The following is a 16,144-nucleotide window of genomic DNA, read 5'->3' on the forward strand; positions in this document are numbered from 1 at the left end:
TCATTAATAACAGGTTAATGAAATAACTCGTCACTATAGGCGGTGTCACACATAGGCCAAAAATCCGGATTATGGTTATCCTCTTAATTGCTGTCTGTCACCAATTATCCATTATAAATCCTCTAACGAAGCAAGTAAATTCTCCCTTGAAAGGATTTTAAGGGATTTTTCTGTCTGACACTTTATACGTCCTCGGCAAAGAAACATCCATACACTTCGGTATGTAAGTAAATCGTTCAATTGAATAGTTGGTAATCGGAGTTTATGGCGAGAAACATGCATAAATTGAAATCAGTGGCGTACGCAGGATTTCTTCAAGGGGGGGGGGGGGGGTTTTTAAAATCGGGTCCAAAATTTCGCAACGACTCAGGAAAATTTGAAAATCGTGCCGGCCAAAAAGTCGCTCAGTGGGGGGGGGGGGGGGGGGGGGTAAGCGGACACTTTTTTTTTTTTTGGTAGTCCAAAAAAAATCGCAACGACTCAGCCAGCCGAAAAGTCGCTCAGTTGGGGGGGGGGGGGGGGGGGGGGGGGGGGGGGGTAAGCGGACACTTTTTTTTTTTTTTGGTAGTCCAAAAAAAATCGCAACGACTCAGCCAGCCGAAAAGTCGCTCAGTGGGGGGGGGGTAAGCGGACACTTTTTTTTTTTTTGGTAGTCCAAAAAAATCGCAACGACTCAGCCAGCCGAAAAGTCGCTCAGTGGGGTGGGGGGGGGGGGGGGGGGGGGGGGGGGGGGGGGGGGGGTAAGAGGACACTTTTTTTTTTTGGTCTCGAAATTTGAAAATTTGACATTTTGTTCCTTTGGGGGGGGGGGGGGGTAAGGTCACCTTTCTTAGGTCAGTCGTGGGGGTAATTTTTTTTTTCTTCTTTTTTTTCTTTAATAATTAAAAAAAAAAAAAAAAAAAAAAAAAATCCAAAGGGGGGGGGGGGGGGTTTTAGGGATTTTTTAAGGGGTTTATACACATAAAAATACCAAAGGGGGGGGGGGGTTAACCCCCCAAACACCCCCCCCCCCTGCGTACGCGCCTGATTGAAATGCATTATTAAACATATTCGTTGCCGTTGCTGACTATACACCTTTTACAGATTTTAATTCAAGACGACCAAACATCCTTTCAAATAATCTTAATAGCTGCTATGTCAGGTATGTTCAATTGTTTCTGGGGGGGGGGGGGAAGTGCCGAGATTTACTTATATTGTAAATTTTGTAAATTTGGGCCATAAAGTCCGAAATCGGACCTGTGATGCTCTTCATCAAATCGTGAAATTTATGTACTCATCAATTACGCACCGACAGTACATTCTATTATTTACAGGTGGAAGTATTCTTTTCAAGAGGGCAAACAAAAGGTGTTCATGAAGCAATAATTATCTTAAAATGTACGAAGTTGGATTTGTCTGTGATTAAAATGTTTGTGGATATTTGGGGTTATTAATTTGGAGCTATCCCCGAAGTGGCTCTTTTGGACAAATACAAAATGTGCCCTTCAAATCAGTGAACTTTTCTCTTCCGTACGGTTGTGCAGAAATTTGTTTCAGTTTATGAAATTATATCCTTCGATGAAATAGATCAAAAGGCGTATGTTGTTCTTTGACAATCATAATTTGAGAAGTGACTCTATTTGCAGCAAAAAATACATTTGTGATTTTGTTTCCCTTGAGATTAAGAAGTAGATTTTGTTATAGACCAATCAATGATACACGATTCGAGAGCATGACCTAGCGGGATGACCTACATTTATATCGGAGGCAAGACACAACAAGTATGATAATCATGCTGATATGTGGAATCAGTTATCTTCTCATCACTTCTCTCGAACACAGTTGCGCCTGTATGTATTATCAGCATTAGGTGTATCTCTATGTAAATTTGCTTCGTGATCTTTTACGTAGCAGACTACATCTACAGTGAACGCGTGTGCCATGAAAACCAAAACGTCTGCTGCTCCTAGCGCCGACGGTAAACTTCACTCGTATTGTATTATTGACGTTATACCAAGGAGCACAGTGCAGTGAAATATTCTGGAGTAGTCATGAGAATTTACCGTAGCGGATGTTTTAGGTAAAAATATATGGAGTTGGAGCTCAAAGTAAGGAACAATATGCCTGGAAGGCCTTCCAACAAGGATTTTCAGCGTGTGGACCAAGAGGAGAGCCCAAGTCTCCCGCCGTTTGGAGGTAAATTTGATGTGAAATCTTTTTTTTTTCTTAAACCGGCGCGGCAGGTGAATATTCTCCTTACCGCTATCTGCCGCACGTGTGTTATTTGGAAAGGGATTGTATGTGTACACGCGCAAAGTCGCCCCCGCCGTTTCGGTTGCATGGGTGGCGAGATACTATGAAAATGGTTCTCGCTGACATTGTTTTCGTAATCATTTTATACACCGCGACATAAAACAGCTATGATAATATTTCCTCGCAGATCCCTCATTTAAAATGTTTATTTTCAGTCTTTCTCATTTTAATCATGAATATATACTGACCTTGGCAATCTGAAATTATAGCTATAGCTAGTAAGTTCACATCAAATCAAGATTTCATTTCTTGTGTCTTTTTGACACTTCAGTCCTTTGTAAAATTCCATAGTTAACGACCTACGTTGTATGATAAACAAGTTTGTTCCCGCTGTAACCGATCTTCACAAAGGAAAAAGGCAATACAGCTTTAGGTGAAATATTCTTTCCTAATATTGTAAACATGATTAAACCTATTTACATTACAAAAAAAATATTTGATTGGTAACTCTGTAATATGGTTATGCACTGTATTAAATGCTTGTAAAGTTTTTCAGCCGAATCTATGTCGACCAAAAATTAATTCATTTCAGAATAAATCAATACTGATATGGTATGATAAAACAAAACAAAATAGGATTAGATAATACTGTTATCATCTGAACTGGTAAGAGATTTTATGTGTTCTTAGTTATATCACCTAAAAATAATTGAAATACTAGCTTAATTTTCCCATGTTCAAAACATTAAATTCAGCATTTACATACAAGACAGGCCTACATAATTACATTGTTATATTATTTTTGTTACTTACATCAATGTAAGTAACAAGTAACAGAAAAGAAAACAGTGACTAGCCATTAATAACACAAAGTTAGTAACACAAATAATGTGATGAAAGATGTCATTAAAAAAAGTCAACAAAAATTGAGAAAATGTCAATATGTTCTCAAAGGACATTCATATTTCATAATGTAATGAATGAAAGTGTAATTGAATTACGATAAAATCAAAGTTGTAGTGTGATATGCACTTTACAAGATATTTTATTTCATTATTTGAAAATGTACATGAATAAAGTGCTCTGATGTCATGTATAAACATCTAAAAGCACAATTATTTGTCTTGTCAGAGAAAATACTGTCTATTTCATCCACATAAAGAATGCTTTACCCATCATGAAATAAGATAAGTAAATTGTACCTTTTGTTTGTTTAGTTAAAACAGCTGTGCCAGGAACCGCTTGTATTTGAAGACCAAATCACTATAATGGGCAAATCTTTGTCTTGGCATTATGTAGGAAAGTAAAAAGATAAAAATTTATGATGAATAATTATATTCATATAATTATGATTATAATAATAATATGTAGTAGATTAGTAGGTTTACACAGAAATATACAACTATGAAATCCATATTAAAGAGATGCAAAAGGGTGGAAAATAATCAGGATTATTAGTATTTAAAAAAAATGCCTCCATTCATACCCCCTTGTATTAAATTCAGACCAGAAAAGCACTTGGCAGAGAGCTTTGGAATAAAATAAACACCCCCAAATTTTGATGACCTGTTTCTGACTATGCCCTCTTGGCCAGAGAATCCTGGAACTGCCGATAAGTTTTTTTTTCTCACTCTCAAATACATTTCATTTTCTTATAATTTCATAATAGGATTACAAAATAAATTCATGCTAACACTTCTCACCTGACATTAATAATAATTCATAATACATATTATATATTTATTCAATTGATTGTATTTCTTCCTCAGTTGGAAGTAGATTTTCACCTTATAAATTTGATTGGTCTTGTAACCTAGTTCATTTTACAGCTATTTGGATTTCTGGGTCAGCAATTGATTTTCAGATCTCAGTCGTAGTAGGCCAATGGAATTAGGATTGATTTCTATGAGATTTGTAAAGCTATGTTCATACATGACAAGCTAAATACAAATGCAGCTTTCTGAGCTATAGGACATTTTTTATAATGTGATAAAATTTAATCAATAACCCAGCCTTGTTAAGTGCCTCATTACAAAATATTTAATTCACCTGAATTTCAATCGCAAATATGCAAATTGCATATATTGTTGTTAGGTAAGGCAAGCTATAATGTTTGTCTCACCTAGCAACAACCAATGTATGCAATTTGTATTCTGGTTATTGAGATACATGTATAATGATATATATAGCAGATGAAGAATGGAATACATGTAGCTTGTTGCTAGGGAAACATGTATACATTTGAATACATTATGAAACTGGTCTATTAGACTTTGAGGTTTTCTTCTAAACATGACAACCCAGTGCTGTGTCTGTCTAACTGGATTCTGTTTGAACTTTCACTGTTATATCTTCTGTTGGTGATTATTCACTCACAATCATATACAAAAGTATGAACAAATTTCTGCAATATGACTTTCATTTCCTCCAACCCTTGAATACAGGATGTTTATTATTCACAAGTTCTTCAGTCCATTTGTATAGAAAATCATGAATTACTTGGGCTTGTCGACCCCTGTTCCTGCTTCCCCAATATGTGTTAAATGCCCCTTCGATAAAGCTTGAGCTCTAAATGATCCTAAGGAGGGGGGGGGGGGGGGGATGGGGTTGGGGGAGTGGGGAGGGGGCAGGTTAATTTGCCTTGACTTATGAAAAACGTTTTGTTTTAAGTAGGCTATTTCCACCATTTCTCCCTTTTTAAGGATAAGCTTACCCATACTCCAGGCTCTGGGCATCTCAATGTCATGGACAGTCACAACACCATGACCGGCTTGGGCAAGGCTGAAGCATCAGAAAGATATAATTTCCAAAAATATAAGTAGTACCGGTATGCTTCTAAGACTTCCCACTGAGGTGTGGATGGATATCCAGTGTCTTATGTTAATTTTTTAAAATATACGTTTTCATTTCACATATGATATTGCAACATTCAAAAAAAATGTTCACCAGTTTAATTAAGAATACAAAAACGATTATTATTTTGAAAAGCTTACTTTCATGTTTCACTTTCAAGATAATATTTAGGGATACTAGAAAAATCAATATTCAGTTTGTTATCATTGTGGCTATAGACATAAATCTAGATGAATTTATGAAGGTGTGCATGTTTTTTATGAACTCTGAATATACCCTGAAACATTACAATTTATAAATGTTCAATGGTTCTAAGTCTATGCATAAATGTTCTTGAGTTTTAATTTTTGAGTGGGAGATAATTGTAATCCCCTTTCCTTTTTTTTCCTGAAACCTGCCAACCTCTCTAAATCCTCATTTAAACAGGTTTCAGGCAGACTGGCATTTAACACCCCCAAATGTCTCAGATATTCATATACCCCTCTCAATCTCCCCATTAAGAAGATGAGGGTAATATGATACGGGGTCACGATTGCCCCTTTAATTGAGTGATTATTCTCGGTGACAAGGCCTTGATCTAGCTGAAAGAAAGCTGCTCGATCCTCTCGTCAGCAGGTCCCTCGTTGCTGGCCATCGTGGCTTGAGCCTGTGATTGGGAATCCATCAGTTGGCAAAGTAGACAATAGGCCTGTCCTCATCAGCCCGAAGTTGCAATTAGCGGGATATATTTGGTTGAGATAATCATCCCAAGGTATCTTGGGATAGTTTGCAAAATATCCCGTTATTTATCTGGTGCGTATTCTTTTTGAGTTTCTTTTAAGCAAAATATCTTGAGCTAATTTCTTGAGCTTGAGTTTCAAGTTTCGAGGTCAAGTCTCGAGCTGATGAAGATGCGATTTATCAACTCTGGGGCTATTTCCCATATCAGAAATAGCAGGATATTTGGCAATCTCGAGCTGATGAAGACATGCCTAATTTGCGTGGGATCTTTGATTGCTGTTGAGTCCTGTCCGTCCGTCGCCAAATGGTGTCCATCTGTCTTGGGGTGCGCAGAGGAGACTAGTTTCTACCCAGCAAGGGAAATTAAAACTTGCTCGAACCGATTGTCTTTTTCCCTCCTCCTTGAAGGTAGAGGCAAGGAATATATTTTCATCAACTCTCTCTGTTCACAGAGAAGTTCACAGAAAAAAACAAGCTCATGGCCAAAATCAATAATGGTTTTGAACGATTTCGCGTCATTTGATTAAAAAGACACTGAGGTGTTAGCAGGGGCTGGAGGAGTCATAAAGAAGGGTCACTTTTTTTAGGACTGCTCAGATTTCCAATTTCCAGTTCACTCCTGAATTGTTTTACAATTGAAAGGTCAGATAAAGAAGTCAAAAGGTTTCAATTAATTTGCATGAAATTCTAATTTCCTTTCCATACATTGTCCAGCTAGTTACAATCTTGTATTCATTTACCGGTAAAGCCTATCTGCACTAGTTTGGCCAGGATAGATTAGACCTCCCAGCGTGGTCACCGGCAGGTGTTTATCTCATCAAATCAGCTCTCATTTAACATAAGAAAAAGGGGACCATGGGGGACCAAGGGGTACCGCTTAGGCATTGTTTGCTATATAGAGGGCGCAAGTAGCTGCAAGTAGTGCAGTCCCGCTTTAAAAGACACACTCTTTCCTAGTAGTTTTTAATTTTGATGAGAGCACCTCTCATTGGGCTATTTTATTCAGTTAACTTTTACTAAATCATTGTTTGGCGTCAGATACATGTAGGTGTCAGCTCATTTACTTAATTACAGAGATAAAGCCCTTCTGGCTCTGAAGTCTGAACAGACAAAAAAGTGCAAATGCTACCAAAGTTCAAGAATGTAATACTTCCTCTCAATACAGTAGATCAATTTTAAGACATTCAAATGAGGGGATATTTCAACTTTGTTAACATAGTGACACAAAATTACATTCAGATATTCAACACAAGCATAGTTTTTGACATGCCCTAACTGTTTTCAAGAAAATAACAGACAATTCTCACAAAGGTCATATATGAACCATATAATGTTATTTCTGAAGTTATTAATGTTTAATTATTATTTGCTGAAATTTATGGATAACATCTCTTTCATTATTATCAAAATTTATTCATACAGAATTTATTGTTGTCATGTTGTTCATGTTATGCACTATTACTTGCAATCACGAATTAATCTGAATGGGAATCTGAATTACTTTACAGTTTTATTTTGTAATTCAACATATTTACGTCAAGTGTCATTGCTCAAAATGATCTTGGGCATGATATGGGCTTTCTCCGCAAGGTGCTAAAATATTCGTAAAGCCCCTTTGGTCATCCAACTAGCCCTTGTATTGTGTCTACTTAAGGGTGCAATATTCCTCCTTTATACAAATTTCTTTGAGAATATGTAAAGGAGTTCTTTGAGAATATTCTGAGGGTCAATTAGCTGTTGCTATGTTGGAATAACTTGTACAATCATTTTTTTTAAATGAGCATCTTGTGTTTAAATAAATTACATTAGGAAGCATCACTTACCATATATAGTTGCAAATTTAATTTGTTGCTATGGCAGAAAAGTCTCATGCAAATTATAGGCATTTCAGGAGACTGAAGTTCGATAAAATGCTTTCTTTGCATAATGCAGATATCTGCATTTTATTTGAAAGGCTTTTTATTAAAAAAGAAAACAAAAGATTGATACAGTACTTGTAAGTTATTTCAAAAGACTATTTGAGATGTTATGTTTTAATGAATCATGAAATTAATGACCAAGCAATTCTTATCTATCACTTTCAGCAAAGCAGTCAGACGTCAAATTTGGTAAGTTAAAGAAAAAATATCCTTATTCTAATTCCTGAAGTCATGAGAAAGTATGCAAGTATATGCATACGTTGGGGTTTGACTCTGTGCAACATACTGATGTATACATTACCCTTTTCATAAGCATGGGAATTGCATTATGAAGAAAAAAGGTTAGAGCATACACACCTCGATGTCCATCTTGCATTTTTGTGTAATGCAAAAAATGATTATGAGTTTAAACTACAGTATGATTGTTTTTATGCCTCCGCCACCGAAGGTGGTGCCGGAGGCATCATGTTTTCGGGTTGTCCGTCCGTACGTCCGTCCGTCCGTACGTCCGTCCGTCCGTCCGTACGTCCGTCCGTACGTCCGTCCCGTTTGACCGTTATCACAATATCTCAAGAACCATTTAAGATTTAAACTTAAGACTCGGGAATAGTATTTATCACCATAGGAAGACGATCTGATTAGATTTTGGAGTACGTAGGTCAAAGGTCACAGGTCACAGAGGTCAACTTATGAAATTCCTTGTATTGAGTTTGTTAGCGCGATATCTCAAGAACCATTTGAGATTTAAACTTCAAACTTAAGGATAGTATGTATCACCATAGGAAGACGATCTGATTAGATTTTGGAGCACGTATGTCAAAGGTCAAGGGTCACAGAGGTCAACTTATGAAATTCCATACATTGAGATTGTTATCATGATATCTCAAGAACCACTGGAGATTTAAACTTCAAACTTGGTGATAGTGTGTATCACTATAGGAAAACAATCTGATTACATTTTGGAGCACGTAGGTCAAAGGTCAAGGGTCATAGAGGTCAACTTATGAAATTCCATACATTGAGATTGTTATCATATCTCAAGAACCACTGGAGATTTAAACTTCAAACTTGGTGATAGTGTGTATCACTATAGGAAAACAATCTGATTACATTTTGGAACACGTAGGTCAAAGGTCAAGGGTCATAGAGGTCAACTTATGAAATTCCATACATTGAGATTGTTATCATATCTCAAGAACCACTGGAGATTTAAACTTCAAACTTAATGATAGTGTGTATCACCATAAGAAGACAATCTGATTAGATTTTGGAGCACGTAGGTCAAAGGTCAAAGGCCACAGCGCACATTATGAATGCAAAAACAGCTTGTGATCGCGTTATCTCAAGAACCGATTGATGGATTCATGCCAAAATTAGGTCATGTTTGTTACTTGCAGAGCCAATGAACTGAGTAGATTCTTGGTTCATAAGGTCAAAGGTCAAAGGTCATGGGCCCATTATGTATGCAAAAATAGCTTGTGAACGCATTCTCATTAGAACTGACAGATGGATTACTATTTAACTCAGAACATCTTGCAGAGCCAATGAACTGAGTAGATTTTATGGTCATGAGGTCAAAGATCAAAGGGTCATATATGTATATGAGAAATTGCTTGTAATCACAATATTCTGAGAACCTGTCAATGGATTACCATTGAACGTGAATTCAATTTTTTTTTTCTGTTTTGGTTTGTAAAATTGCTCTATAACGGAGGCATCATTTTCGACTGCGCGCAGTCGAATTCCATCTAGTTTTTACCTAGTCATTTCTTTTCTGTCATTGAAACATATTTGAAACAGTACAGTATGTGTTTTTTTTTTCTAACCGTGTTGATTTATGAAGCTGTGATTAAGGCAGGACCTTAAATGTTATACTTAAAGTATACATTTTTTATTCTCTGTTGAATTTAACCTCATTTTATGTGTACAATGACAGTCATAGCTAGAGCTTATGAACTAGATTGTTGCAGAATAGCTGAATAGACCGGGTCACGGTTAGCACATGTCCCAAATGACCCCGAATATCCACAGATCTTCAAAACATGAAGGCCCGAATTCACAAAGGAGGTTTGTCAACAAACCGAGGTTTATGTACGTTATATGACACGTTTTGACGCGATCTTTTACAAACCTGGTTTGTAAATAACAAAAGGAGGTTTGTCAAAAAAAAGGAGGTTTGTGGACAAACCTTCTTTGTGAATTCAGGCCAAAGAGGTCCCACTTTATACATTTTGAAATAATCACTCCTACAGCGATAGAGGTGCTACATAATTGGCCTTTGTTTCCCCTTTTCAGAGAATACTTCCACATGATCATCATGGAGTGCACTGCTTGTTTATAAATGAATAATGATTGCATAACTTTCATGAGCATGTATCCAGTATTTTGTCTCTGTGTATTTCACAATTTGGTCTGCAATGGCCTTCATCTGCTCTTGCTCAGACTGCAACTATGAACTGGCATATTGGATCTATCAAAGATTGATGCTATACACATTTGAGTCATATGAACAGAAAGAGATGGATGTGATTTTGTTTCTGATAAAGAAGCTGATAAATGGAATCACATTATGAATTATGCTTGAGCTTTCACTGTATGACCAGCTCATTATGATCTCATCTACCGGTAGATAGTTTTAGAATTGTTAACAATCATAATGATTGATGCAGCATTTGAAGAGACTTCTGTTTCCATAGCAACTCATCTTCATCTTTCAAGCACATTGTGCATCTAGATGGTCCATGAATTTCAAAGAGTTTCACTATGGCTACATGCTAAATACTTTATGTATTCCACCATTACATTGATTTTCATCTGAATATCTTTTTATGTCTAGTTGGCCATTAAAACAGAATTTTCATGCATGGTGTGTGACTCAAAGTTAAATGTGCATATTCTAGAGTAAAATAATGCACATTTTCATAAAAGGAATTGCTAATGCAATAATTTTATGCTATTTAAATGATCAATATGATACAAATAATCATACATATTATGCTAACATAAAGAAGAATATACAAATATATAATAATACTAATAATCTGGGTTTGTATACTTAATACGTCAACAATGTCTATAAGTCCCTTACAAATACAATAATACTCTTGTCGTGTTAATCAACAAAAGTATGTATTTTATCTGACTATATAAGCAAACTTGTTCACAATGCCTTATGTTCAGATTAATTCACTATCAAATATTTATATTTTTGTCTCTCTGAGTGAGAGAGAATGATAGAGAGAGAATGATAGAGAGAGAGAAACCATTGCACTATTCGTATAAGAGAAGGGGGAAACCCCGGTGTAATGGTCCACCTGCATACCCCAACCCGGCTGAGTATACGGCATCTGCAAGAATCTTCAGTATTGAAGGAGGCAGATTATCTTGGAGAAGAGAGAGAGAGAGAGAGAGAGAGAAAGAGAGAGAGAACAAGCTTTGTTTTTGTGTTCATTGATTTAAAAAAAAAATCCATCCTTGCCATTTAGCTCAAGTAGAGCTTTACCAAGTAATGTCAATATAGACTGTGTGAGTTTACTTACAGGGTTGAAGAGGGAGGAAAGACTCAAAACCTTTATAGCGGAAATTGGGTATGAGCCTTTAGCAAATATAATATATTCTCTCTGTTTATTTTTTCCTTTACATTATACAGTGTGTCCCATATGAAAGGGCAGAAAATGAACTTTCTAGATACCGGTATGTGATTTTCTCCTTAAAATTCAGATACCGTTCGCCGAATGATTTTTAAATACCCTTTCTAGAGGAGGATTTAAGCTTTACAAATATGTGTCATTTATCAATATATTTAAGGACTAGCTATTATTATTATTATTATTAATTATATTTGTGATTAAAGGTACTATGTCCCATCTGCATGCCAACAAAATGAAATGGTTGAATTCCAACGGCATTTGAAAGATAATACTAATTTTGAACTTCCCTAAAAAAGGTGGGGCTTGAAAATGTCTTCAAATGGGAAAATAACGACTATTGTCAAATCGACTTAGGAGCTATAGAGCCAATAACTAATAGTCTTGATTTTCAGATCATTGTTCCGAATGGTCATTCGTTTTATTCTGCGCAAAGATTCAATCAGATTAATTTTGGCCATCACAAGAAGTGAGTTATTGATGTAGACAAATGCTCATGTACCCTTTAAAGCTCATTTTATGTATGTTATAACCAAAGAAGAAAAGAAGCCAGTCAGTCACTCAATAGTGTCTGACAGTGAAGTCTAGCAAGTAAATGGGTTTCCTTGCATAATTTGAATATTAGGACTCTGCTAATGTTTAAATGTCACAGATAGGACATACATGACATATTCATAATTCCTGCAAAGTTCTACAGAATTTGAGGTTGGCTGCAAAAGGGACATAGTATCTTTAAGTTATGAGAAAACATTGATAATTCTCGGTTTTGTTTTTTCCGGGACGCACTGTATTTTCTCCTGCGCAGTAGTCAATGGTTGTTGAGCAGTGAAGAGCAGATGGGGGATTGAAGTTCAGGTTTTTTGCTTTTTGCACATTCTTGAAATGAGGTCTAGTAGAAAAGTAAATATATTAAGTACTTGAAATCATTGTATGCAAATGTCATTCTTAAAATGAATTTAATGTTTTTTGTTTGTTTTTGTCAGCCAGGATAACTATGTACAGGTTAGCCTGAAAAAAAAAGAACAACAACTAGAACAAGCAAATAAAAAAAATAGTTAATTTTTTATTTTTATGATAGTTCTAAGTAGTAGTTTTTGTGGTTAATCGCCTCAAATGGAAACCTAGATGTTTTTAAGTACCATGAATTGACATTTTTTTGCTTAAAGGTAGTGTGTCACCCGTTTGGCTTTCCGACTACTTTTGACTATCATTCAAATGACGAGCCCCCCCGCCCTCTCTCTCTCTCTCTCTCTCTCACCCCTCTCTCCCACCTCTCTCCCACCTCTCTCTCCCACCCCTCTCTCCCCTCTCTCCCACCCCTCTCTCCCACCCCTCTCTCCCACCCCTCTCTCCCACCCTTCTCTCCCCTCTCTCTCCCCCTCTCTCCCTCTCACCCTCTCACCCTCTCACCTCTCTCTTTCTCTCCCATTCTCTCCCATTCTCTCTTGCCCCCTTCTGTCTGGCTGTCTCTTTCTTGGTCTACTCCACCCCCCTCCTCTCTCTCTCTCTCTCTCTCTCTCTTTCTCTCTCTCTCTCTCTCTCTCATGCGAATGAAAGAAATGAAGGGCCGCGTAAGTGATCCGTCAGCATCTGGGGGGATCTTTCTGCGTGAACGCATGTCATGAACAGATGTACGTTTTGGTATGTCATTAAGCCGCTTCAATGGAGGTGTTTGAATGCCTAGCAGTCATGACACGTAGTCCCTGTCTAATCATTGTCATCAAACAATTATGACCCTGGAATGGGGGTAATGCCAGCGCTCCCATTTCTACCGGTCTTGTGGGATCAGGGGAGGATGGATGAGGGCCAGAAAATGGTTACTCTCTAGGCCTGTCTTCATCAGCTTGATTTTGCCAAATGTCCCGCTATTTGAACTATCCCGATCGCAACTTATCCAGTTAATTTGCGTCTTCATGAGCCCGAAGTTGCAATTAGCGAGATATTTGGTCGAGATAATCATCCCAAGATATCTTGGACTAGTTTGCAAAATATCCCGCTATTTGTCCGGTGCGCCTTCACCAGCTCGAAGACTCGCACTATGTGTAAATGCTTAGCTTAATATCTCGAGCTTGAGTTTCCAGTTTCAAGTCAAGTCTCGAGCTGATGAAGACGCGATTTGTAAGTTCGGGATTATTTCCCAAATCAGAAATAGCGAGCTATTTGGCAATCTCGAGCTGATGAGGACAGGCCTTCCGCCACCTTGGAAGAAAAATTGGGGCATACAAGATTTACTTCGCAGCAAATTAGGCTCGTTCATCATGAACACGATTGCAACTATTTATTTAAAAAAACTGACTTAAGGGCAATTTCAATTCCCTATTGTATGTCCCACAGAAACCATGTTTGGATTACTTAATATGTCATTGTCATATTGTCATATTTGCACATTTCGATAGGTGACACATTATATTTCGAAACTAATTGCTAACGTGCTAAGGGGGCTTATATTTTTTTTTGCATGTGCAGAGATACTAATTTCTAGAAAATTGCCTTATTTCAGGCTTCATCGCTTCCACATTCCAGACTTTTTTCATGCTTTTTAAGACTTTGTATTAAATAGAACAAAGCTCCTAAGTTTTTTAGGTCTATTAACCAGCTGATGATATACAATTACAAGGTGAAATGCTTCATTAAGAAAAATAAGTACGGTCTAATCATGAATATTGTAATTTACATGAAGTCAAGCAAGCTCAGAAATCACATTTTTTATTTTTAAAATGAAATTTACCTGTTTATGTTGTTAAATGGATAGTCCAATGAGAGGATAAATTTAAACGTGATTGAACCTTGAATCTCCAGATCATGTATAATTGATCTCTGAATCCATTTTGGTTGAGTCCTATTTGAGAGTTTTGATCAATCTGAATTTGAACCATCCAAATATCAATTATAATAGTTCATAGGTCGTTCTTATGTAGCGCATTTCAGGACCACAGGCCCTCTCAAAGCTCTTTACAGATATATTATTACCCCGGTCATCAGCACTGTTACAACAAGTATTAAAAAACTGCGGGTTAAAAAATTGTTGATTAAAAAAAGCTCAACCATGGTTAAAAATGTAGTGTTGAATAAAATTTACTTTTAATCTTGCATTGGTTAAAAACGGTGTTGATCAAAATTATTCCTTTTAACCTATGTTGGTTAAGTCTAAGTCGTTGGCAAAAATTGTAGCCCAGCATGGATTAAAAACGAAATTCCGACAGTAGTGATAGCCCCCTTCCGGTTAAAGTTTAATCAATGTTGATTAAAGTACTGGTCACGTGACCCAACGGAACGATATCAAAGCGCGTAGCTAGCGATCGCTCGACATACAAATAAAGAACATGCAAAGTACATGCAGTTTACGCGTGCGACAAAATTAACAATGGAGGTTGTCGCGAGGACCTGAGAAATGGGGGTTTGGACGGTCTATTCTCCGTGTTTTCAGGTAAGAAATTATTTTAATATTATCATCATCAATTCTAAGATTGTAAGGAAGAAGTGAAATAAGGTTCTTGCTCTAATCAAACGATTTGTGTCCCCTAGGCTCTGGCTGTACGTAGCTCAACCAATAAGTAACATTTTACTTGCACCGTGCACCTGGCTCTCGTAAGCACACACACACTCATCAGTCTGCAACAATCTTCAACCGTGAAGGAGGCAGACCCAATTAAAGAAGGAGAAGAGTAGGCCTATTACGGATCACCTACCCAAATTGCATGCATGAATAATAATCTTATTTTTTAAATCTAATTGTACCTAATTATGTAAAACAATTAAATATAAAATAAGATGTCATCATAAAGTGAAACGTTTTTATGCATGCAATTTGGGTAGGTCATCCGTTACACTTACTGGCTGAGCTACAACCTACGGGCCGGGACACAAAGTGTTTTTAATTTGAGCAAGAACCTTATTTCACTTCTTCCTTACAATCTTAGCATTGATGATAATCATATTAAACAATTTCTTACCTGCAAACACGAGGATAAAACCTCCAAACCCCCGAAAGTTTAACCAACAGTGGTTATAACTGTAACCAACAACCCACTAAAGTTTAACCAACATCGTGTGAATCAAAAAAGAATTAACCTACAAATGGTTACAATTTTAACCAACGTCCCAAGTAAGTTTAACCAACATTATGTGAATCAGCCCCAAACAAAGGATAAATAACCAACAAAAGATTAAAGTTTTAATCAACAAATGGTTAAAGTTTAATCAACACCATTTTAACCAACATTGAGCAAATTTTTTAAACCAATAATTGATTAAAAATTTTAATCAACCACAGGTTAAATTTTAATCAACAGGCTGTTGGTTAAAGTTTAACCAACGATTGTGTGATTCACCTGGTAATCCGTGGTAGATTAAAATTTAACCAACTTGATTAAAAATTGTAATACTTGTTCTAACAGTGTACAGGCTTACCCCCACACAATGTATGCACATTCTCCACTCCCAGGGGACCATTCCAGCCAGTCTGAATTTTTACAAGCGCACTCTTGCTCATCTAATCACATTAACTTTCGCATCCTACCGGGTACCCATTTAACACCTGGGTGGAGAGTGGCAAATGTAGATCAATGTCTTGCCAAAGGACATTAGTGCGACGGGACTTAACCGCAGACCTTGTGATCCACAGTCCGTTGACATATCCGCTCAACCACGACACCTCTACAGCAGTTACTAGAATATTAAGATTAGTCCATCCCTTTAAAATATTCAGAATCTGTTTGGAATGTTATCTTCAGTAGATATGAAATCTACTTGTAGAACAATTATGTTTTGTGG

This window comes from Strongylocentrotus purpuratus, unplaced genomic scaffold (genome assembly GCF_000002235.5).
Source record: "Strongylocentrotus purpuratus isolate Spur 01 unplaced genomic scaffold, Spur_5.0 spur5_scaffold_4, whole genome shotgun sequence".
NCBI lineage: Eukaryota > Metazoa > Echinodermata > Echinoidea > Camarodonta > Strongylocentrotidae > Strongylocentrotus > Strongylocentrotus purpuratus.